Source organism: Phalacrocorax aristotelis, chromosome 1 (genome assembly GCF_949628215.1).
Source record: "Phalacrocorax aristotelis chromosome 1, bGulAri2.1, whole genome shotgun sequence".
Lineage (NCBI taxonomy): Eukaryota > Metazoa > Chordata > Aves > Suliformes > Phalacrocoracidae > Phalacrocorax > Phalacrocorax aristotelis.
In genome coordinates this window covers 37,369,816-37,393,724 of record NC_134276.1, presented here as the reverse complement: position 1 = coordinate 37,393,724, position 23,909 = coordinate 37,369,816, and the positions used below count along the sequence as shown (strand labels likewise).

The window sequence follows — 23,909 nt, the reverse complement described above, 5'->3', positions numbered from 1 at the left end:
TTTTTTCCTGACAGACTCCTGTTTTGAAGACCAAATTTAAAAAATAATCTGACAAAAAAAAATTACGTTTAAGGCAGGAAGGATTTGGGGCCATTAACCTTGACAGAGCTAAGATCTAAGCTAAGACAGATTGCCCTAAGCAATCTTTGTGCTTTCATAACATGAGCCACCAATATTCATTTGGAGACTGAGATGAAAATCCAACTGTATTTCACTCATGGACTAGTACTCATGTTTTGTTAGATGTACCCACTTGGTCACTGACCTAGACGCACCTTAAGAGAAAGTGTAATTATTCAAGTGTGAAAATTTTTTCTTGTTCATGTATTCCAGTAATTTAGGCTGTGTCCAGGGTGATCATGTAATCACCTTTAACTTTATTGCCATAATCTATAGAGAATTTCCAAGGAGTTGTAAACTTAGACTTCTAACAAAAAGAAAATTACTTAGCGGTAACCAAGAACAAAGCAGTATACAAAATTCTTACTAGAAATAGAAAACAAGATCAGAAGCAATGTTTCTGATCAGAAGGATTCAAACTAATAGAATGAGGTGAGCCAGAAAAAAAGAATAAGAAAGGGAAAACTGTTTAGGGAAAAGTAGTGAAAAGATTAAAAGGACATGCTTTATGCAAAATAGGAAAAAAGGTGATTAGAATGTAAAAAGCTAATCATAAGATCAGATATATAAGCAACTTACCATAATTAAGAGGTAATAAGAGGAAAAATCAAATAGCAAGGTGAAAAACAGTATGTGACTAGCAGGAATTATTTAAAATGCTAAATAAGAAGGATAAAAATGGTGATAGTGCAAGAAAAAAATAAGCAAGAACACCAAAACACATGGAACAGAGATAAATGTAAAATGCTAAGGGAGAAATGTAATGACTGGATCAAAGGAGTGTGGTAGAAACCACATGAGTGTTACTAAGAATGGTTAAGGGTAATAATAATGATGATGAAGATAATTGAACTGATTTGTTTTAAAAAAGAAAAGTCAGGAACTAAGAACACTTATGATGGAAATGAAATAAAATTCACAAAAAGAACAATTTGATCTACTTGAAAATACCACTAATATCTGTGCAAGCTGACTAAATGTATACTTCCTAATGCATATTTTAGTGCCCATCAACAGTACATAAAGTGTTACACAGAAATGCATGCATAATAATAATAGAAGCCTAAACCATTCATCTGTATCACAAATAATAATTATCTGGGACACTAAAAGATCATGGCAAAAGCTAATCTAATAAGTCTTCCATTATCCTTTAATACTTTAAAACTGTGCCGTGAGCTAAGCAGTTGTCAAAATTGAGTTCTCTTTACACCGAGCTGAGTATCAGTGAAATAAACAGAGATCACTGCTGAGCTCTAATTACAAAAACAAATTGTTCACTCTGTAACCGAGCTGAAAAGGTTAGTCTCCTTCTCCTCCTGCCCCCCCATCAGACTTTATGCTTTTTGGAGGCACAAAGGCGGATGAAAGATCAGATGTCATTTGTTGAGCAGATAGGAATTGTAAGAGATAATAGACATAATAGAAAGACCCCACCAGATAACGCTGATTAGCTGCTGCCTTGCAGGGATGAGGTCACAGAGAGCACAGCGACTACTTTATACCAGATATTGTATTTCATTTTAACTCAGCTAATGGCATACTCCCTTGTCTCCGAAGTGCAGTGGCTAAAGTGTGGTCTACCAGATAAGTGCAATCCATGGCTATTCTCCTTCTGAAAGGAGGTACAGACTGCAGAGGTTATGCAGAGAGGCACGGGGGATCTGTTCTCTGCTCAAGATCTTAAGGACTGCCGTTCTCCATATCCCGTATGTAAAATCTGCAGTTATATATGCTCCACTTATGCAAATATGATCTAGCATAAATATTTGTGGAAAGCTGACTGCATACAGATTCAGGGACTATAATATTAATAAGCCGGCATCAGAAGATTGAGTTCAGATTTCATATAGTGAAGTACTGTCCATATGGATGTCCAACATGAATGGGAGTAGAATAGCTCACTACTTACCACATCTTTTAAATTTTTATTCGTTCCTACTGGGGAAAGATCATGTGCTATTCATTTTGAAGCAATAAAGTCTTACATTGATAGGCACTTTGACGTCCAGTTCTCCACTTCGCAGCCCTCTTGCCAATATTTTTCTTCTGTCACAATCACAGATTAGCTAGTGTCTGGCACCAATACAGATGTTCATGCCTGAATATAAAATGCCGACTGCATACTAACAACCATGGTTGCCTGTATCATCACTTCTCTACAGATATGTAATTCATCTCTTGAAAGAAATGTTATTACAATGCAACTAAATATAACACAACCCCTCAGCAGGTATCACTGTGGTGAGAATAGCCCATCACAGTCAGACTGTAAAAATTTGTTTTACACAAGCCAGTCTCTGCTTGTTCACTGTCACAGACAATACATTTTGCATCATCACTTACGTTGTTTTCTTTATCTGGCATGATAGTTACAATCTATGTTTCTCAGCTCTGTGCCCCAAGGACTAAAACTATCAAGGTACAAGGAAAGCAAATATGCTAATAAGAATGCAGTACCAACCCATCTCATGAACAGACCCAGAGTCACCTTTGATTTCGAACATGCTCACAGCCCTATCCAAGACAGCTGCTAAATTACTACTTTAAAACACTGAAAGCCAGCATGAGAAAAGCTCTTATTTTATGAATAACTGGTACCTAACACACACGGCCTAGCTTGGGTAGGAATACTGATTCATTATAACTAGCACACAGTTTTGCATATAGAACTCAAATCAAAGAAAAGATTACTGAAACTTTATTACGATGGCAAAGCGTACTGTTCCTTTGAATGATGAATTACAAAAACAAAAACAAAAACAGAAGAAAGGCAATTAAATCTACTTAATTCCAACTTCCTACAAAACTACACTAGATCTAAAAATTTAAGGCTCATTTAAAGCAAATGGAGTGGGTCATTAACAGCTTATTGAAGATGTCAATCAACTGGAGATGTGGGAAGAATTTAAACACATGCAAGTACTGGCAGTCCTCATGCCTGATTTTTTTCTTGTTGTCCTACTAAGGGGAAAATTTTAGTCTTGCACCCCTATTGGAACTAGAAATTCTCCCAACATAGATTTCCATTTATAATTCTTTCATAAAATATCTCCTCTAATACTAGAGATGTTAGAAAACCTTGTGCTCTAGAATGTCTATCTTCTTTATGTAGACTAATTAAATACAAATAATTTAAAAGTTTGCTACTAGTGCTTCGGGATTTTTAAGACATTTTACTAGGTGCATTGTATCTGCAGTTATATTTCATTTGCAAAATCTGCTTTTATAGATGTTGGAATCTTTAAAATTCCTTTAAATTTGTTTGTCTGTAGTACAAGTCTGAGCTTTCTGTTGGGAAACCATTTCAAAGTAACCATTCATGGTCTGCAAGAAAAAGATGTTATTCTTTGGTATCCTTCTTATAATTGTCTAATTTAAGATGGGACAGCATGAAGTCATTACTCTAACCAGAAGTAAAAACTGAACAGAAAACTGCACCATTTCCTTAGCTGAGAATTATGACAGTATACATTTGCTTGGGTAGTTACTAGCAAAATGGGATTTGTAATCTGATTAAGCCTGTAATACAAACATAAAATAATAAATAATGAATAATAGTGGAACTTTTAAGCTCTTATCTGTAAATAAGATTTATAATGAAGATGTCTCCTTTAAAAAAATAATGTAATATGAATGAGTTCTGTTTAAGAGTTTGATGCATCATGCTTTATAAATGATAGTTTCCTTCTTGCTGTAATAATGGTTTGGTAATTTGAAAATCTCACCTACTGCTTAAACTTTAAGACCTACTTTTTTTGCATACTCAGAACAGGTATTCATCCATGCTGCATGCAAAACAAGTAGCTTACGTTAAAAAGATAAAATAAAATAGGACAAAATTGCAGGAACAGATATTGTAAATAGTTTTATATTATCTTTCACCCTCATGTCTATTTCTAGCTGGAACCCTTATTCAAAGGATGTGATGTTTTTAGAAGATAAATGAAGACCTTTTTTTTTCTTTTGCAGTATCTGTGAAAATATACATAAAAAATACTGTGTCAGGATAAGCCTAATTCCAGAAAACTGTATAAACTGCAACAGGCTAAAGTAATTGTCCACTTCTTCATTTGGTCAAAAATAAGATTTTTGCCCAGAGGTAAAAAGATGGCAGTTGCCATCTTTTTATTTTCATTTAAGCAGCTTTTCAGTGTGGATCCCTGACCTTTCAGGCTAGCAAACGTAATTAGAAAAGACCTAGTTCTGACAGAAGAAAGCTTCTCCTTTCTTTAGGCTGTGGATCCACAATATGTAAATCTAAGCCAGACTAATACTGCCTGCCATCCACTCTGAATGCGTTTCTACCCTGTTTTAATGTTATGGTGAACATTTTTGTGTTCCCATGGCTAAAAGAACAGAAAAAAACCCAGACAGTTTTCTGTCAGTTCACCTTCCTGAACTGGCTTGCTGCAGGACCATGTGGGCCCTCTCTCCTTTAAAATCCTGAGCTGGAGAAAGGAAAATATACCATGTTGATGGAACCAGGACATTTTAACTGATGTAGACCAGTTAAAGTTGTGAAAGAACTTTCTAACACTGGAGAGGCTGTGATGTGCTCATCAGAAGCTAACACTTGTCATGGCCAGCCACTCACATTTTAATCTCTCCTTTTAATGTTAAAAGTTTCCTTCTTGCTTAAAACACATTAAATGCCTTTTTCCACTGCCAAAGCAAGCTGGTCACAGAAGATTTCCAAGATGTGAAATCTTCACTGCGGGGCCACGAGTCTCCCCATGTAACCTGGGACCACAGGTTACATGCTTACCACACGTGTTACACAGACAGTATAAGTATAACTGCTATGAGCCACAAACTGATGGCCCTAGCCTTACATCTGCTTCTGAAGTAATGTCATCACAAGGGTGTCACAAAATCTAAAGGGTAAAAAATAGTTGATTCTTGTTCAACCAGCTGAAGGATGTGATGATGTAAGACAAAAGAACATTTTGAATATCTGTATGTTAAGAATGTCTTCTGTTTCCTTAAATTATATACTGCAGGCTTACTCAAGTAGTTCAAAGTCTCAAGAACTCATTAGACGTACAGAGAAGGGAATAGGAATTCCTTATGTTTTACCTCAATAAAAATCGTCTATTTTTATAAGTTGGATTTAATATCAAACGTCAGTGTGATAATCTCTTCCTGCTTATACTGTTGTAGTTAGCATTACGTAGAAATCAGTTGGGGACACAAGCATAATATGTGCAGAACAAGAAAATTAGCTGTTTGAAAGGACAAACAGCCACAACTATCATATCAAAAATTCATATTTTCCACTGGTTCTCAGTGTACTTTCAATGCCAGTTCAAGAACCTGGCCATAATATTTAAGGCTTTGCTAAGCAGGATGCACGCAAGAACAATTCTCTGTTCACTGCACAATGAGACAGCTGTGTCCCTCTAGGCCACTCTCACAAGTGTGAAGCTCTCAAGACTCAAAATAAAATGTTCTCATTTGATAGCTGCCATTTGATAGAAAAGACACATCACAAGCAATAAACAGGGGCTCCAGTCAGATTCTCCTACACTGAGGAAGTAATCAAAGCCAAGAATAACAATGAAAGTAAACAAAAACAGAAGCTAAACTGCAGTAAATAAACCCTGCCATGTCTGTAAACTAAGGGTTGGAAAGCCAAGCCTGTCATTAACAACTCCATGGCTACGTCAAACTTGCACGGTGTGGATCTCCCAGGATCCCTATCCGCATACATAATTCCCATTCTTCTAATGAAGACTAGGGTGCAATGAGATAAAAATTAATTCAACAGAGCTGTGGGGTGTCATCCTGGATTTTGTCTGAGGAAGCACAAACAGGTCTCATAGTTTGGTCATATTGATACCTAAATGATTGGGGTTGTTGGTTCTCACAGGCTGTGATAAGAGGCACCTGGAAATGCAATTAAGGGTAGGTAAGATCTGAATCCTATGGACTTTAGCATACTGTACTTAACAAAATGAATGTGCTGTAGCTTTCTTTGTCTTTTCACTAGAAATATGACTTGAACATTTTTTACATTCTTACCTGCTTTACAAGGAAACAGGAGTCATTTTGTTTCTCTTCATATAAGACTACTGTCAATTTTTATTTATTATTTGCCCCAGCTCACTCTCCTTGCACACTATTCCTACAAAATATCTGGAATAGCTACTTTGGAATCAAAACCATTTCTGCTGGATAGAACAAATGGTAGGATGTGCTTGAAGAGTTACACGGCTGGCAGTCGCCACTGAGAATAAAGCATATAATTCTAATTCTCAGCATGCATCACGGTGGAATTCAAGCTCAGCTGAACAGAGTTACAGGTATCCTTGTCTACCTTTGAGCTGTTCAACCTGACAGTGCAGTGTACCATAGCTTTACATTCAGACCTGTTTTGTTCTTTCCAGTAAGGAAATCCTGAATCCCGGACTGATGGCATTGCTCGTTTGAATCAGCAAGAAGGCTATTAACGGGACATGACTGGGTCAAATATTCCACGAGTTTCAGGTTTTACTGCAACCTCTTTTTAAAACAGAAGTGGAAAGAAGTTTGCTTTTCCTAAGGTTCCCGATTAAGGAATTTTAAATAAATATATATTGTAATTGAACAAGAATCTAAGAAAAAAATGTAAAACCTCTCAGATAAACTGAGACACTCCTACCCTTGTCTAAGAAGGTGTGAGCTCTGTGGAGCTCAAAATATCAGTTCCTTCGCCACAGATTCTTCGGCTGGATCTAGGTTAGTAAACATAAAAGTGCCACAGCAGGAAACTGTCTATACCATGTAACTACTCTACCTATAATGTCCATGCAGCTGGAGTGATACCAGGCACACCTTTGGCCTAGGTCAGCTATCATTCTGCCAGGCTGTTTCAGACATGATTCACAAGTCAGCGTAGTCAGGAATCATGGCTGTGTGGTCCTTCCTCTTAGCATAATATTCTTCCTGGATTTTACCTCGGACCTTTGTAAAAATTCTGTTTGAAAAAAAGCCTCGATAATTACAAAAGCAGGTGACTTTTCTGTGCTGCAAGGTAAAAGAGACTACAACTATGTCTGTGGCCAGACCACGGAGCTCAGTTCTGAGGTCAGAGAACTCTTGCAGTCATAGTCCCTGTGGTTTATTTGCACAAAGTAAGGCTATGAGGGTGTTACTTGACAGGATCTGAGCAATGGTGAATAAAGATGGATTATCAGTATGTGTCTTTCATGTCTTTTGACTTTCTCTTTACCAGACCCAGCCTTGAAGCTGCAGCAAACCCCATGAAGCTATGGCAGCCTGGTTAGCAGTCACAGAAACCCAAGCAGATCCCAGGGCAGTTCATAAAGCAGGAGTGGACATTGGGTAGACAATCAACCTAAGGTATTGCTTTAACGAAAGATCTCCACAGCACACCCGTGAACACCAGAGCATGTAAGATCACACGTAATTCTGTCTGAGGCTACACTGAAAGACTCTGGAAAAGTAATCCTTATCAATTAAGCATGCAAATTTAAAGAAGATTAATTCAATCGCATTAAACAACTATGTGGGCATTCTTATTGTTATACTCTTATTCTTTTCCTTCTTTTTATCCTTATTCCTATTCAGAACTAAAATGCTTCTGATTCACTTTACTCTCATTCACTATGGAATTGATTTAAGCCAGAGCAACTGTATTTTAAGCCCAAATAAAGATATCTACACAGACTTTTAAAGTGTTTTGACTAATCCACCTGTAATGTTAATTTGGACAAATTTTCACAGCTGCTACAGTGTAGAAGAAGATAAAAACCAGTAACATTTGTGCTAGAATTAGAAAAATAGTAATAATAATGGTTGTTTACTTTCCTGAGTGGAATCCTGCAACTTGTGAAAGACTTCCACAAGTATTTTTCAAATGGTCAGAAAAGTCAGAATGACAACAGGATAAGGAACGAGACTAAAATAGGCATTTGGCAAATTGTGTAATAAAGGAACAAAAATAATTAAGTATTGTCTTTGATATGCATTATTACTAGTATACCAAGCAAGAATGGGCATTGTCACTACACGTACTTAAAAGCATTCTTCCTATTTGCCAAAACTCCCAGGGAGTGAGAGAATAAAAATCAGAAGGAGCTGAAAATAGGAAATTAGTGGCAATCGTTGGAGACTACCAATCTAATGTGGTTTTTTTTTCCCAGAAAAAGGAAGCAAAACGCTGCATTTTTGCTTGAATGTTAGTTACAGGTATAACTATCAAGCCTCTCTTTCATAAAAATTCATTATGAAGAGGCAGGCTTGAGTCGATTGAATCACAAGTGAAAGATAAAATTCAAGATGAAGATGCCATAGATCTCTCTATAACTGATTTTGATAAATGTGTCTTTCTTTTTTTCTTTCTTTCTCTTATGGCCTAAGAAAGAAGTGAAAATGATGTAACTTTTCTGCAACATTTACACATTTCTACTTTCTGATTTTAGATGCTAAATCTTACATATTTTTGGTGTTGAAAAATGACTTAGGTAAGAGGAGGGTATATTTTAACTAATAACCAAGGAAATGTTTGTAATGAATGGAACACATCCAAGAAGGGAAGGTGTCATGCAAGCTAGCACACAAAAAAGGCTGGTGACATTTGAGTTGGTTATAAGAGAGTGTTTTTTAAATTAAAGACAAGTGACAGGTGTAGAAAAGCACGTAATCTCAGATATGTCAGCTAGAGTGAACTCACAGACTGTACACTCAAAAAGGAAAAAAAAAAAGGCCAGAGTAAAAGTTAACCATATTTGAAGAGGGAATAGCAAAGAAAAACTTCAGCAAATAAAATACCAGTTGAACAGGGCACATAAAAATTAGCAATCAGACCAAACCCAAATATCTACTTGATTCTATATATTTCTTAAGTCTAAAAAATAAGAACTGCAGCAGCTGGTTCTAAGTGAGGAATATGATGTAACAGATAGCTCACAGAGGCAGTAGAAAGAAAACACCCAGTGGAACCCAGTGTAATTATAATGCCAAGATACAAATTATATAGGAATGATGAAGTACACTGCACTTAAAACAACTAGTTGAAGAGTTCAAAGAGGATAAACATCGCTTACTTGATTTACTTTTTTAGCATTCAACAAGCCAGGTTGAAAATATAATTATCTACATGCTACACTGTAATGCTGGCCATAAAGCATTCAAATTCAATGTCTCTGTAGAAGAGAAAAAGGCAAATAAAAATAAAAGACTATAGTAACATTTAACTTAAAAAAATGGGAAATACCTGAACATGACAAAGCTTTTCAAAGGAAATTGAAAAGGACCATTAGAAGACTAAATGTTTGCAGACAGCATGACAGACTGCTTAAAGATACTGTATTAGGAGTTCAGAGTAAGTGTATACCACTTAGCAAAACACTCTTAAAGGACAGAAAAAGAGCCAGCATGGTGAAACAACAGAGTAAAGGAGGCCATTAGAAGTAAAAAGATGCTCTTAAAAAGTGGGAAATCTGTGCAAATTACAAAGAGAAAAATGCATGAAGTCAAACAAATAAAATGTTACGATATTGTAAGGGAAGGATGGAAAAGGTTTTGAGGATAAATTCTTTGTGACATAATAAGCAATGAGAGGAATTTAAAAAAAAATTCAGAAAAGAAATGAAAGCCTGCCAGAGAATCAGTGGATCAGTGGGGCTTACAGAAAATCAGCATATAATACGACACTGAAAGAAAATACGGTCAGAAGTACCCATCCCTCAAGGAAAAAAAAAAAGCACCTTGAAAAGAAGGAGGCTAGGGAGATTCCCACAATGCAGTTATTTTGGAGATAGAAATGAGTTATAAAATCTGCCTGCAACTGAAAGATTAATAGACTAAATTTTAGAGAGAATGGGTAATATTACTCCTAACAAATCAGCAGACCGAATGGAACCCAAATATGAAATTGGAGCATTGTAACACTATCACTTAAATTAGCTTTGGTACCAAAACAAATGTGAGTAGTAAAAGCAGAGTGATTGAGAAGAGCTGCAGATAGATGTCATGCTATTGAATGACTACAGTAGAACGGCACATGAGATTCAGTGTCAACAAATGCAGGTAATGTACATGATGAAAAACAGTAACAACTCTCAATATACAAACTGCGGACTCTAAAACAGGTCTTTGTATTATTCTGGACAGTTAAATGAAGATATGTGGCTCATAGCTCATCAAGAGATCAGTCAGAATAAGAAGAAATCCTGGAAAAGGAATTGAGAATAAAACACAAAACATTCCTCTGTTTAGATCCACAGCTGCTGTGTCTAGACTTCTGTATGCAGTTCTGCTCATGCCATGTTCAAAAGAATATAATAGAACTGAAAAGATAAAAAAGGGCAGCAGAAATGATCAAAGTTATGAAAAGGCTTTCGTAAGAGAAGAGATTAAGTAGACTAAGATTTTTTTAGCTTGGAGAAAACACAACAAAAGGGAAAATATGAAAAGATTTTTGAATCATGACTGTCACTGAGAAGACTAATAGGAAACAATTATTTACTGTTTATCCTAAAGCAAGAACTAGGCACTGCCAATGAGATTATCAGGTGGCAGGTTTCAGTTAACAGCAGTGTGTTTGTGCATACACCTAAGTAAGTTGTGGAGATCATTCCGCAGGACATTATGGATGCAAAGCATCCGTAAAACAATTAGACAAATTCATGGAACAAAAACCCTCCCAGGTTTGATGAAAAAAAAAAATTTTTTTAAATTTTCTTTCATTCTTTTCTTTAGACTCTTAGCTGCAGAGGGGTGTACTTGTTCTAATGTCTTTGTGTAATTGCTGGAGAGTGACAGGAAATTCCACGAGGTGACTCAGACGTTACGTCTAGGTGGATGATAGAATTACCTTCAGCTGGTATAAGTAAAGGGTGTACATATAGTACAGTTGCCCTAGACTGCATGATGAGTTGTGGTTTGTTATCTCACAGTAACTTCCACGTCTCAACCCTGACTAGACAGGTTTGTTTTCATATGTTTTTAATTCCTACAGATTAATATCTTTCGTACTAAAGAAATGTTTAAATCAGTGCGGTAGTTGCTGAGTCAGTGCTTGCAATGCACCTTCCCAGAGATTTTTATTACTGTTGCTTTCATATCCATTATTCTGAATGTCAGGGAGCTATTTTTAAGTACTAACTTAGTTCAGTTTAATAAAATATATTAAAATATCTGCACCAGAAAAATTAAAATAATTCCTTATTAATAATTTAGTTTCATAAAATCAAATACATATGTAGCTAACTGCATGACTGCTCTAGACAAGATACATTTGACAGGAGTAACTTTTTACAGTCTACGCTAGAATAGTGATATAGAAAAAAGACAGATGGGATCAGGATTATGAAAAGTCACTGAAAGTATACAGTTAAAAATTTCAAGTATCAAAGAGAAAATTTGGCTACCCTTCCAATAGTTTTTTTTTTTTTAAATTATGATCACTATTATTACTAAATGATTGTTTTAAGCTGAACTTCCTTCATTTTCAAAATCTGATCTGTTTAGGTTTTTTTCAGAAATAGAATAATCATAATATTTAATTCTTACATTTATTAGAATGAAGTGTTCTGATGATTTTCTATTAAAGAAAAAAGATAGCTTAGCTTTCAAAACACTGAGGGGTCTAAATCCAAAATTGGAAACAATGTTAAGGGACTAAATTGGTAATTATTGACTCTATTGATATATAATGGTACAAGACAAAATATAAAGGTATGAAAAGCTGTGTAAAGGTGTAAATTAAAGAAAGTTTGATACTACTGCCAGTAATGGACACTTCTGCCTTCCCATTCTGTAAACTAGATAAGCTTGGAATATGTTGTGAACTGTAAATTTAACTGTGAATAGTAAAAGATAAAGTAGTATAATAGGATCTTAATCTGAAATATATTTCCTATGACTTCTGAAATAGAAATTTATAGTCATTAAAAACTGTCCACTTAAGGGTTTCACAAAAATCTTGGGGTTTTCAATTCTAAAATGGGTGGGGTGTTTTGTTTGGTTGGTTTTGTTATAAATGTATTCTCCATCTTCTTTTCCTCTGTAAAAGTAATTTTTTTTTTTGAAGGAAAGGTTGTGTTGTGCATAAGAAAAAAGGAAACTAAACTATCAGAAGAAAGTAGTCAAATTTCCCAGTAAACTGACTGTCTTGAGGGGAGAAAAAAATTTTCAGCTGAGATGTTTACTCCACTACTTGTTTAAAAGTTAACAAAGCTGAAAGTGCAAGCACAAAAGCAGAAGACAGTCGAAGGTTGTACAACACATAAAATTTACACTCTGACTTAGTTCTAAGGGGTACTTACAGAGTTAAATAGTTGTTATTAGGGTTACTCTGAACATGGGAAGGTATGTAACACATTCTTGACAATCCTGTTCAGCTTGCCGAAAATGCAGTTCAGCCTTTATCTGTGTAAGCCTTGTAAGAAAGCAAACTATGTTCACTATTAATAACAACACTGATGTTGAATAGCAACTTGTGAGATCATATATATGTTGTGAAGTATTTCTGGCAAAGCTATGTCATCAAGAAGTGTGAAAAAAAAATGACAACCCCAGTCCACGCAGCTATTTGGCAGAAAACTCTGACATTCATATAGTTATATGAATTTATATTTAGTTTAGTTTACCTCTTGCAGGGACACAATGCAGAAAGGCTCGAAGGAGACCTTTTCGTGCCAACATGTGCAATGTGTCCAGCAACTGGCTCTGGTGATAAAGTTGAGATGAGAGTGGCAGGTGTACTCCTGCAGAAAAACCTCACCTTACCACCAATCATGGCACATCTACAGTGGGTATGATACAACAGGATAGACCCCAAGTATCTTAAATAAATATTTACTTAGATTTAATAGGATTGTTACTGTATGTTTATGAAATGCCAGTGGATTCTTAAATGTATTTGCCAGGGATTAACAACTGTTCCAGAATCGATTGCTATTTAATGAACATACAAGAACTGTCTCAGTTGTAATAAGAAGTTAGTTTCAGTAAGATCATGAATTACTTCAACTCACCGAATGATAAAAATTTACTGAAGATTAACACTGTGTCAGGTACAGATATCTTATATAGAGGTTAATCCCTAAATTAATATGTTTTTATTCATCCCTTAGTATTTAATTAACTTAAACGCTAATAGTTCCAGTGGTCAGATAAATATGTTAATTTATTTTGATTTTAAGTAGAGGTCCATGTAATATAAGACAATCTCTTTCTTTTCCTGTAAGTCATTTTAGTAAAGCATTTCAGCACATAAGGCTTTTTAGAAGCCAAAGTACAGGTTGATCTCAGATTCTAATTTTAAACCTCCAACACATTATTCTTTATTGCTTCTGGCGCCAGCAATTTGGCCATAAGAATGCAAAAGAAAAGCCAAATACATGAATATTTAAGCAAAGCATCAAAAACTATGAACCTTGCACAGGCACCAAATTTTGTCAGTGAAGAAACAGTTCCCACCTGCAAATAAATGGAAGAGGGAACAATGGCTGGGCAAACAGAAATTATATTTTGCACATGGAAGAGAGATTCACCACCTCCACATCATGACTCTGATGAAATCTGAAAGATTTACTGAATAAATTAATGATGATGTCTCCAGAATAAACTTTGGCTGGAACCCTTAACGTTTGTAAGGTAAATAAGAGACATGGAAGCCAAAAAATTGGTACAAAGAGTGGCCACTGTGCAAAAAGCTGATTCCTGTAAAAACACTGAACTGCAATTAGTCTTTCATAATTTTAGATATCTACAATTATTGAACTACATCTAAGTCAGTTATCTTTTACTGACAGTAGAGAGGAATAAGCATTTGAGCGCATGGTTCACCTAAAATAGGTCAAATGAATCGTTCTCCAGAAGTACCTATTGCTCTCCTCAGTAACTCTAAAGTGCTCGTCAACTAATTAACTATGAAGGATCAGAGTAACTAGCTCAGAGGTAGGTAAAATGAGAGGTGAAATGGTAAGAACAAGGTTCCTGAGACCTTGTGACTTCTTTCCTTCAACAGGGTTGAAAATGTAGAGGCTTGGGATATTAAGATTTCTTTTTTTTTCTTAACTAACAAAACCTTGAGGTTTAGGTTTTCTAGTTTCCTTGTACTTACAGAGGACTAAATAGCTAGGAGAAAATCTGAGCCTTAGTTTTGAATCTATTTTGGAAAGGTAAGATTTGCTCGAAATGAAGATGCCATAAACTTGTATTTCCTGGATTTCATTAAGATTGTGAAATGTACTTTTAGTTGTCTTGAACTCAACCGTTTTTTTTTACTTTTGTTATACTTTCCAGAGTAATCTGTTCCCAAATCTTGTCATTAAACTAAACAAAGGCACTAAATCCCTAAGTAAAAATATCATCTATATTTTGAGGAAGCATTTTATATTTTTTTCAGATACAAAAGCTTACACAAAATATTTATGTTACCTAACACTGTATTAAAAAGAAAAAGTTATGTTTTGTTGATTTAGTACAATAAATAAATATACTCTGTTGGTTCAAAACGGGCAAGGGGGTACAACTCTGCTGACTCTGATGAGCTTCCACTGCAAAACTACAAGCACCTGTCTGATATGGAATGCATTCTAGTCTAGTATTATTTAATGGCAGCTACTCTCTAGGAAAAGTAAAAATATTGATCACTTTTGGGAGGTTTAAATTCAGCAAAAGCACTCTAACAGTGCCCACCTCTAACAATGGGGCAGTTTCTTAAGAAATATGAGTTTTGATTACTTGCTTTTTTCTCCTCTGTGTTACAAGCTATCTTCCCACAGCTTAAACTTCTAAGCTATTTTTTTCTTTCTTTCTTTTTCCTGTAACTCTTTCTCTCTCTGTCTTTTCATAATTCTGTATATCAGAAAAAGAATGAAGCTTACAATAAGGAAAGCAGCTGCACAGTACTTATCTTTCAAATATGTTTGTAAAAAGTTTAAATATAAGAGGCTTTTTAATGAATGAGCCAGCAACTGTTGTCATGTGTACCTGTGAAAAGCTGCAGAAATGTAATTGTTTTACAATGATCTGTAATTCTACTGACATCTGAATCTGCCTTTAAAGAATTTAAGGAAAACTTTAGGTTTTCCATAGCAAAGAAATTTTTAGGCTTTAAATAGTAGCTTATTTCATTTTACTTAAAGAGGTTACACATCTCCTGACGTCACTGTAAAATAATAGAGGATTAGTGATGGGGTAAGATTTCTTAAAAGCAAGAGGAAGCTGGGTTCCCAATTTTCACCATTTTGTCATCTAACCTATCTTTGAGAGTCTTTTTTCTTGTGTCAAAATTCTAGCAACATAAATATTTCTGCTATTCTCCATATACTAAGAAGAAATGTGACTGTATGCAAAATAAAACACATAAAACTAAAAATAAAGGAATAAAATTAAACAATAATAAAGAATGAATAAACAGGCATCTGAATGTAACAAAAATATTGGTGTTATCAATAGCTCCCTGTAAAGTAAAGGTATCCAGAGGCAAATTCACAACTTTTATACAACTGTATATCAGGAACAAGGCTTATACATCTCATGGGGTTCTATTTTCACAACAAATATTGGGAAGCCAGAAACTTTTGAGATAAGATTTATTTCAGAAATCCAAACTATTTAAATTCTGTTCTTATCTTGAAATAACCATACAGTGACAACTGAGATAGTTTTTACTACATGCATCAGTTTTTCATACTTCTGTCCAAAATTTACATTTTTACTATTGTTTTTTTATTGTTTGAAATTTGTAATATATGTTAAACATAATTGTCCTGAGTTAATATAATACTGTTTGCTCTGGGGACAGTTGCAAGCAGCAATATATTTTGCCATACATTACTATGTGAACTCCCCAGTGTAATTCCATCCAAATATATGTTTTGAGAATGTCCTTATTTGTTTTTTCTAAGCCTGAATGCCAAATAAAATATATTTTATACTATTATATTGTATAAATTGTATTGTATTGTATAAATTATATTGAGAAAAGGAGGCTCAGAGGGGATCTCATCACCACGTACCAGTACTTAAGGGGTAACTACAAAGAAGTTGGAGACTCCCTTTTTACACGGAGTCCCATGGAGAGGACAAGGGGGAATGGACACAAATTGCTCTTGGGGAGATTCCAATTGGACACAAGAGGGAAATTTTTCACAGTGAGGACAGTCAACCATTAGAATAATCTCCCCAGGGAAGTGTTTGACTCGGCCACGTTGGACACCTTTAAGAGTCGATTGGACAGGGTGCTGGGCCATCTTGTCTAGACTGTGCTCTTCCTAGAAAGGTTGGACTAGATGATCCCTGAGGTCCATTCCACCCTCAGATTCTGTGATTCTGTGACATGCTGTTTCCATTGATTTAAGGATACACAGTACCAACTTTACATGACTATTTTAATTTTAATTTCTATGGTCCAATTCAATAGTGTGTTCTGGTTACTCTATGGTAGCCTTGAGAAGCAAAAAGCAGCCACAACATGCTGGCAGATTAAACTGGGTTTAAAGCTTTCCTCACAGCAGTAGCTGCAGTGTTCACTGTAGTTTTCTTTCTCCACCCCTCTCTACTCTATGCACTTCCCTTAAAAATGCCTGCCTTCCCTATGTACCCAAGGTATTCTTACCTGGGTACCAGCCAGGTATTGCTGGGTCATAACACTCTGAGAAAAGAAAGAAAAGTGCTACCTGATGTAACTCAGGGTCACATTCATGGAATCATAGAAATATTAATGTTTGAAAAGACGTCTGGGATCATCATGTCCAACTGTCAACCCAAGTTGAAATTCAACTTTCTCTGGTTCATAAAGTAGACAAAAATCTTACAAATATTTCAGTCAAACTGTTTTAATTTGCCCTTTTTGAAATTATTTGCCTATGGACAAATACCAAGTGTATAAAAGAAATCAGGCTGAGAATTTGACAGAAATTGATTTCATAGATTATTTTACATTTTTTTCATGGAGAAAAATATTGATCCTTTTTAGGAATGGCCACCCAAAACTGACACTTTGGTGGGGCCACATGATATGATTTCCCACGTTACATGTGCAAAATTTCTAATCTAAGTCAAATATTCCTATAAAAGAGGTGTGAAGCTGGTACTTTCTGAAATTATCATAAAGGTGCAGTATGAATTTTATATACCTCAGGGAAAAAAAAAATCTTCAAATCAAAGTGGTAAAGTAAAAAAGAAATACCACATGCTAAAACTAATCACACACATTAAGTGTAGGACTATTCATATTCAGTAGTATACACGGATCCAATTTATACTTCCCGAGGCCACAGAGATTACAAATGTGTTGCAAAAGTCTTTTCACAGTATCAAAACAGACACAATTCCACCTGTATTTCTGTTAGTCTATATGTTTGACTCAGATTTTGGAAGGTTGTTTGGGCCATGTAACTGACTAGAGATCATATTATGTTAGAACATGTCTAACATATCGTGTTAGAAGGTCATTCATTTGTTCAAGTAAATACTGAGTCAGATGACAGTAAAATTCTGTTTGAAGAATTTAATTCCAAACTCTGAGAAATAGTTGATCGACTACCCTCTGAAAATCCAAGATGCACATCCCTATAACATTTAAGCAGACACTGTAATTATATAGTTATATATGTAAGTTTTATATATTTATATATAAATATATATGTACTTTACAGATACAGTACTATGTATTATTAACAATATATTAAAAATTTCATTTTTAGATACTGTTTTTCAGCTGTATACTGTATTTTAGATTGACAGCTTTTGCCTCAGTGATATTATACTTTCCCAAAACAAGTTTATGATTAAAATACAGTGTTTTATGTAAATAAATTTGTGCATTATTCTCATATTGCAGTTTTAAAACAAGCATACAGTGTTTTAAACTGTCAATTCCCCATACTATTAAGATACAGATTTATACAGATTATAAAATAAAATTTTCAGGGACACCAGTTAATGATATCTCATTTCTGTATTTATGCATATGTGTGTGTACATATATAAACACACTTATATTACATATACATATACAGTATTAATAATATTAAAAGTAATAATAAAAGATGAAGGACTTTTGACATGTAGTCACGAGCATGTCCACTGATTTATATGAGACAGTTTATGTATAAAAAGCTGAAGTGTATGGTCTTAAATTTAAAAAATACATTCACTTGTCTTAAATAAAGTTTTTTTTTCTGTGCCACAGTATGACTTGGTTATACTGGGCATATGCTCCTCTCCATTTCATGCTGCAGAGGGGAGCAGATGGAATTAAATATAGCTTGGCATGCAGCACGGGGGCAGCCATGGAGCAGTATTTTTTAGTACCATGCAGGCACTACCAGCTCCATATACATTAGAGATGAAACACAAAAAAGGGCATGTCACCTTCAGGAAAGGGTAGTAGTCAGGGAACATCTGTTATACATGCAGTGTTCCCTGTAGAAAGAACTGAAACATGATGAAATATGCATCAAAAGTTCCCTATGCACTGAGGTACATTAAGTCCCTTTCAAACCATATGAAGCCCACTTGGGGAAGGGAGGTTATTTGAGTGCAGCAGCTGGAATAGGAGAAAGCAGCAGCAGGGAATGGAAACCAGCTGTTCTGCCATTCTGGAAATCAGGATGGGCAGTAGGTGCACAGAGGCTGATACACGGCATGCGTATATCACTGATGAACAGAGAGGAGACGAAGTTTCACTGAGCAGTAATTAGTTAGTCATGCTGCAGCTCTGTCTCTGAGCAAAGTCCATGTTAAACACTAAGTACTATTATATTGTATCAGGGATTCTTGTTGTGAAGCACTACATAAGCCACATGCCCTGCGATTCTCTAACATGGTGAGCTCTTCCCGTAAAAGATGTTCACAGACAAAAGGCTGCAGAACAGGTCAGTGCAAATGTTCCCTTTCAGTATGTTTAATGCAGGACTAGACAGTATACTGCAGCCTCACGTTTAATTATGGCATCATAAAAAGCAGGGGTAGAGTGGATCCTCTGGCTTGTCTAGGCTAAAATAAATCTAGCTTATCAATGACAAATGTGTATTTAACCTGTCTTAAAAACTTCCAGGAAGGGGGATACTTTAACTTACGTGGGTAGCCTGTTTCAGTGCCCAGCTATCTTTATAGCAAAGTCTCCCTCATACCTGGGAGACCTAAACAGTTCTCCCAGAAAATTAAAAACAAAAAGAAGAGGAAAGAAAAAGCAATCACCATCCTATTTACAATACCTTTTAATATACAGAAAGACTTCTATTCTGTTTCCCCTAGTCTTTGTTCATTTAAACAAACACAAGTTCTAACCAAACACTTCTTTCAAACTTCACCTACAGGCCATGTTTCATAACCCTCTATTTTCTGCTGTTATTCTACCTCTTTATTGATTTTGAATTTGTCCAGATCTTCCTTAAAAATATCCCTACAAACAATGTGGTGGCTGCGTCACTAATTACGGTGTGCTGCAGCTCCGGCCCAAATTAAATTATACCACTTTTTTCCCTCTGGAAACAAGGGCATAAGAGAAAAGTAGTATGTACACAGAAAAAGAGCCACAAAAAGGACAGACTGGATTACTGTATACAGAAATTAGGAGATATTCCTTGTTCCAGAAGGACAAAATACAATTAGTATTATTCCACTGAAGCATTACTGAATGGAATAATTAACTCCTGTCTCTTATTTAAGACACTTCTATTATGACTTCCCCAGCTGGACATAAAACTATTGATAACTACAGTCCAAGTTCAGGTTTCCAGCCAATATACATTAGCTTTACAGTAACTTCATCTGCAGAATATTCCTTCTTTTTGGTAACAAGAATGTGGCTGGAATATGCAATGGGACTCTGTCAAAACTTGACTACTATTGCTGTTTGTCATAGCTGTATTTTCTGCTGACTCAGTAAGAGGAGATACAATCATACAATCATGATTTAAAATGAGAAAAGGAGGAGTTGTATTTATTTTGTCCCTATATAACCGAATAAACACACACACACTTGTGTATATATATTTTTTTAAACTATAAGTCTGTGCAACCTTAATTAAAAGAAAACTGTAAGTACATCATAAAAGAACATTTTCAGACACAGACTAAGAGGCAGGAATATACCCTCTGGTCCCGTTATCATAGTTTCCATGATATTAAGTATCAATCCAATATATGAATATGTGCCCTAAAATTTTCATTAACAAAAGTAAGCACAGCCAGAGAACATCCATTTACCACCTAGGGAATGCATAAAGCCTGAAACAATGAAAACCATCTATTTTCTGATTTTCTTGTTTCAAAAGTTGTTGATCTTTCTGTGCCCCCACTTTTCTTTCAATTTATAAAAAGAATCTGAAAAGAAGAAATGTTAGCTGAAGATAATGATTTTGACATAGAAGGGCCTCATCTTACTGAGAACTGCAGATCCTTCTCTTGCTCTTCTAGTGGGAATAAAGCAAAAAGATAACTTATGGATTTTAAGACTTCCAAGAACAAACTGCAGTACAACAACCTTGCTCAGCCCTGGGAAAGGTGGTGTCAAAACAGAGAATAGAGAAAGGAAGTAATAAAATTTACACTATTGACAGGGGAGGGATGTTCTGCTTTGTCGCCTCTAAAGTAAAGTATGAAGAAATTATCCCCAACATCCAGAGCACCCAAATGTTACAATTTGCACTCACGTCTCACACACAAAACTTATGGTAACAGACTTGTGACCCTGAAGTCCATGTTATGCATCAGTTTGCAAATAAGCTCATCAATGAAAACTATTCTAAAATTTATTAATACTTTTATTGGTACAGTATTGACCTTTTAAGGCGTTAGTAAAGATATATCTAAATTATGCAGTGGTGAAGCTTCCAATGGAAATAAAATACAGGGCAAAAATAGAGTAAATTTTCAACCACTGAATTTGTTTGTAATTATAAAATAAGTAGAAAGAATGGGGAAGGAGAAATGAAATTACGAGAAAAATGTAGCATAACACACTAAATGGTACACAGGTGAAGCTGTGCTGAATGGCTATAATCCCTTCTTTGTATCACAGTGACACATTTTGTCTGTGTACAGGTGCAGAAAGTTTTCTGTTTTGGAAGTCAGTTATAGAAATTTCCCCCCTAATTTGTGGCTAAATACATTAACTAAATGTGGAATATGCTATTCACAAAACTTCACTGCTACCAGATACATGATGATAATAATCTGCCAGATGCTGAAACATGCACCTGATTAAAAACCTGGTTTGGCAGAATTCAGCTCCAGTTGAAAAGCAGGATAACAGGCAATAATAGGTCGCAATAATAGGCTAAGATACTCAGATGCAAAGTGTATTCACTGTCACTTCAGCTGCCAGAATGTTTGCACTGCTTTTCTATTTTGTATCAATGAAGGCAGATAAGTAAGTAGTTGAGGCTTTAAGCTAATCCATCCTTTCTTCATTAGAATGCCACCTTCACTTTCTTTTCTGACTTCTTTTAGGACCAACATCTGCTTCCTCAAACTTTTCCTTCCTCACCTGGATAGCCTTGCTTGAAATCCAAATCTGCTCATATACTTATGAGAAGAGCACACTACAGGGGGAAGTTACGCCCTGGAATGCTCCCATCTCTAATGAGGCAGCACCAAACAAACTGGACACTGCTTAGAAGCACACCTGATTATTGTTCAACCTGACATCACACAGTGTCACTCGCGAATCTAGACTCAGTACTGAAATAACTAAAATGTAAAAAGTGGACCTAAATTGACTGGTAGACTAGTAGGCGATCCAAAAATAAAACTTAAAACCAGGAAGATATTCAACATAACTGCAACAGGTGAAAAAATAATAAAAAGTAAATAAAAGTTGGTGGATAAAAGAGTTTTGTCTTTATTTTGCTGAGATCCATCATATAATTTGTTCAATACATCATAGAGTAATAGATATGTCATAGATGACACAAGAAAGGTAATGACAATTATCTGTATAGCAAAGGCAGCTGACCTGTATTCCTCTCTCTAGTTCATTAACTTCAGTTCAAAGGGAGAATATTATTCTGATTTCTCACAAAAAGGCATTACAGAACATCTGCATAGCCTAGCTCAGCCTAGGTAAGGAAGCCTTGCAAAAGTGTTACCTAGATCATCTTTAAATGAGCTTTAGAGATCAAGGCAGTTAGAAAATTTGAAAATTTTATGAGTACTCCTCTGACTAAAAGTGAAATATATTCATTTACAAGTTTAATACTGATAGAAGTTTCAATATTGCCATTCACCAAGGACTTAAGAAGGATGAGATCAATAATAATGTTGCTAATTCTCTTAAATTCGGAAGTACTCTTTGATTAAAAAATGTACTCACAGCAGAAAAGTAGGAAGGAAGTACTGGCAGTGGCTTAAGTGTCATAATGAATTTGTTAAACACACTGGAGTGGACATCGAACAATAAATATTGCCTTATTCTTCACAGAAGTTTGCAATTTTGCATAATTTTTTCAGTCTTAAATTAAAATCCCACTATCAGAATGAGGTCAAAATCAAATACGTCCAGGGTGCTGGTAACAAATTTGGTCAATCAGAAGCAGATAAGTTAGCAGAATAGATAAATTAGTCTTTGTCCTATGCTAGTCTTCATCTAGGATCACACATGTGTTCGCATAAAGCACAGAAGTAAAAAAAAAAAAATTGAGAGAGAGAAATACCTGGAAAAAAACAAATGAAAGGCAAAAAAGATTTCTCATTTTGTGTGGGTTTCACCTAACTGTTTCCAGAATTTACAGTTCTATAAACAGATACTACTATTAAGTCATACTAAGAAAAGGAGAGACTCAACACAACTAAGTTGCTCTTGTAGCTTGCCTGGGTAACAATTAATCAGACAAAAGTGAAGAATGGGTATTGCATGCAAGTCCTGACGTACAACAGCAAGTTTCCATCTTACCTGACATGTAAGGGGTAAGCAATTTGGAAGGTATGATAGTCCTGGACATAAAGACTCTTAGGTGGTGTCGGAACAAGTAGTGCAGTCTGACAGATATTCACATTCTGGGCACAGAGAGAATGTGATAGGAGATGTTCTGTCCAGGGACAAAAAATCTATGGCAGGAAGCAATGTTGAACAAAATATTTCACAGGTTGTGTCTGTCAGCTCTGGGGGGACTCCCAGCCTCCATCAGTTTCTCAGCAGGGGCCATCACCAGTTCTGAGAACTTTGAGAAGAAATATTTCTCCACAATCTTCTTTTTCCATTATCTCATTAAGCTGATGTACTCATAAAAGAACCCATCATCCCCAATGGCATGGAAAGCATTGGTGACGATGTCAGACAGCCGAAATTCGCTTGATGAACTTTCTGCACTTATCAGTCTAGACTGATTCTCACTCAGTTAAACAGAATGGATTTTAATTATCCTACAGACTCAAGCAAGATTTTGGCAGAAAATCAGTGGACAGCTCAGAAAAAGTCTCGGTGAAAAATTCCGATAATTTCTGCTGTGCTGCAGATCGATAATGCAGAATACTCAATTTCAGGGATTGTTCTTGTTTAGAAATTGAGAATATAAAGGTACAAGTTACTACAGACTCATTCTGTGAATGTGTCCATTGGATAAACTCAAGATTTAACAATATTCATAGACATTCTGATACAGTTTTTATTCCTAATACTGTTGCATGCAGGACTGCATCATTAGTGATGCATATGTATTTTTGTTATGATGATGAAGAAAGTATTGTCTTTTTAAGTTATATTTAATCTCTCCCTCTTTTTTCCTGAAGACACATTCCAATCCTTTTATACTGGTCACCTATATCTTAGATTAAAATGATGCTGTTTTACAGAGAAGCCTGGTGAGCAATGCAAGTCC

General features: G+C 35.5%; 1 protein-coding gene across 4 annotated transcripts in view; it reads right to left on the bottom strand.

Moving 5' to 3' along the window:
* PCDH17 (protocadherin 17) overlaps positions 1-23,909 on the bottom strand; it is a 93,851-nt gene that overhangs the window by 35,472 nt on the left and 34,470 nt on the right. The window lies entirely within an intron of this gene.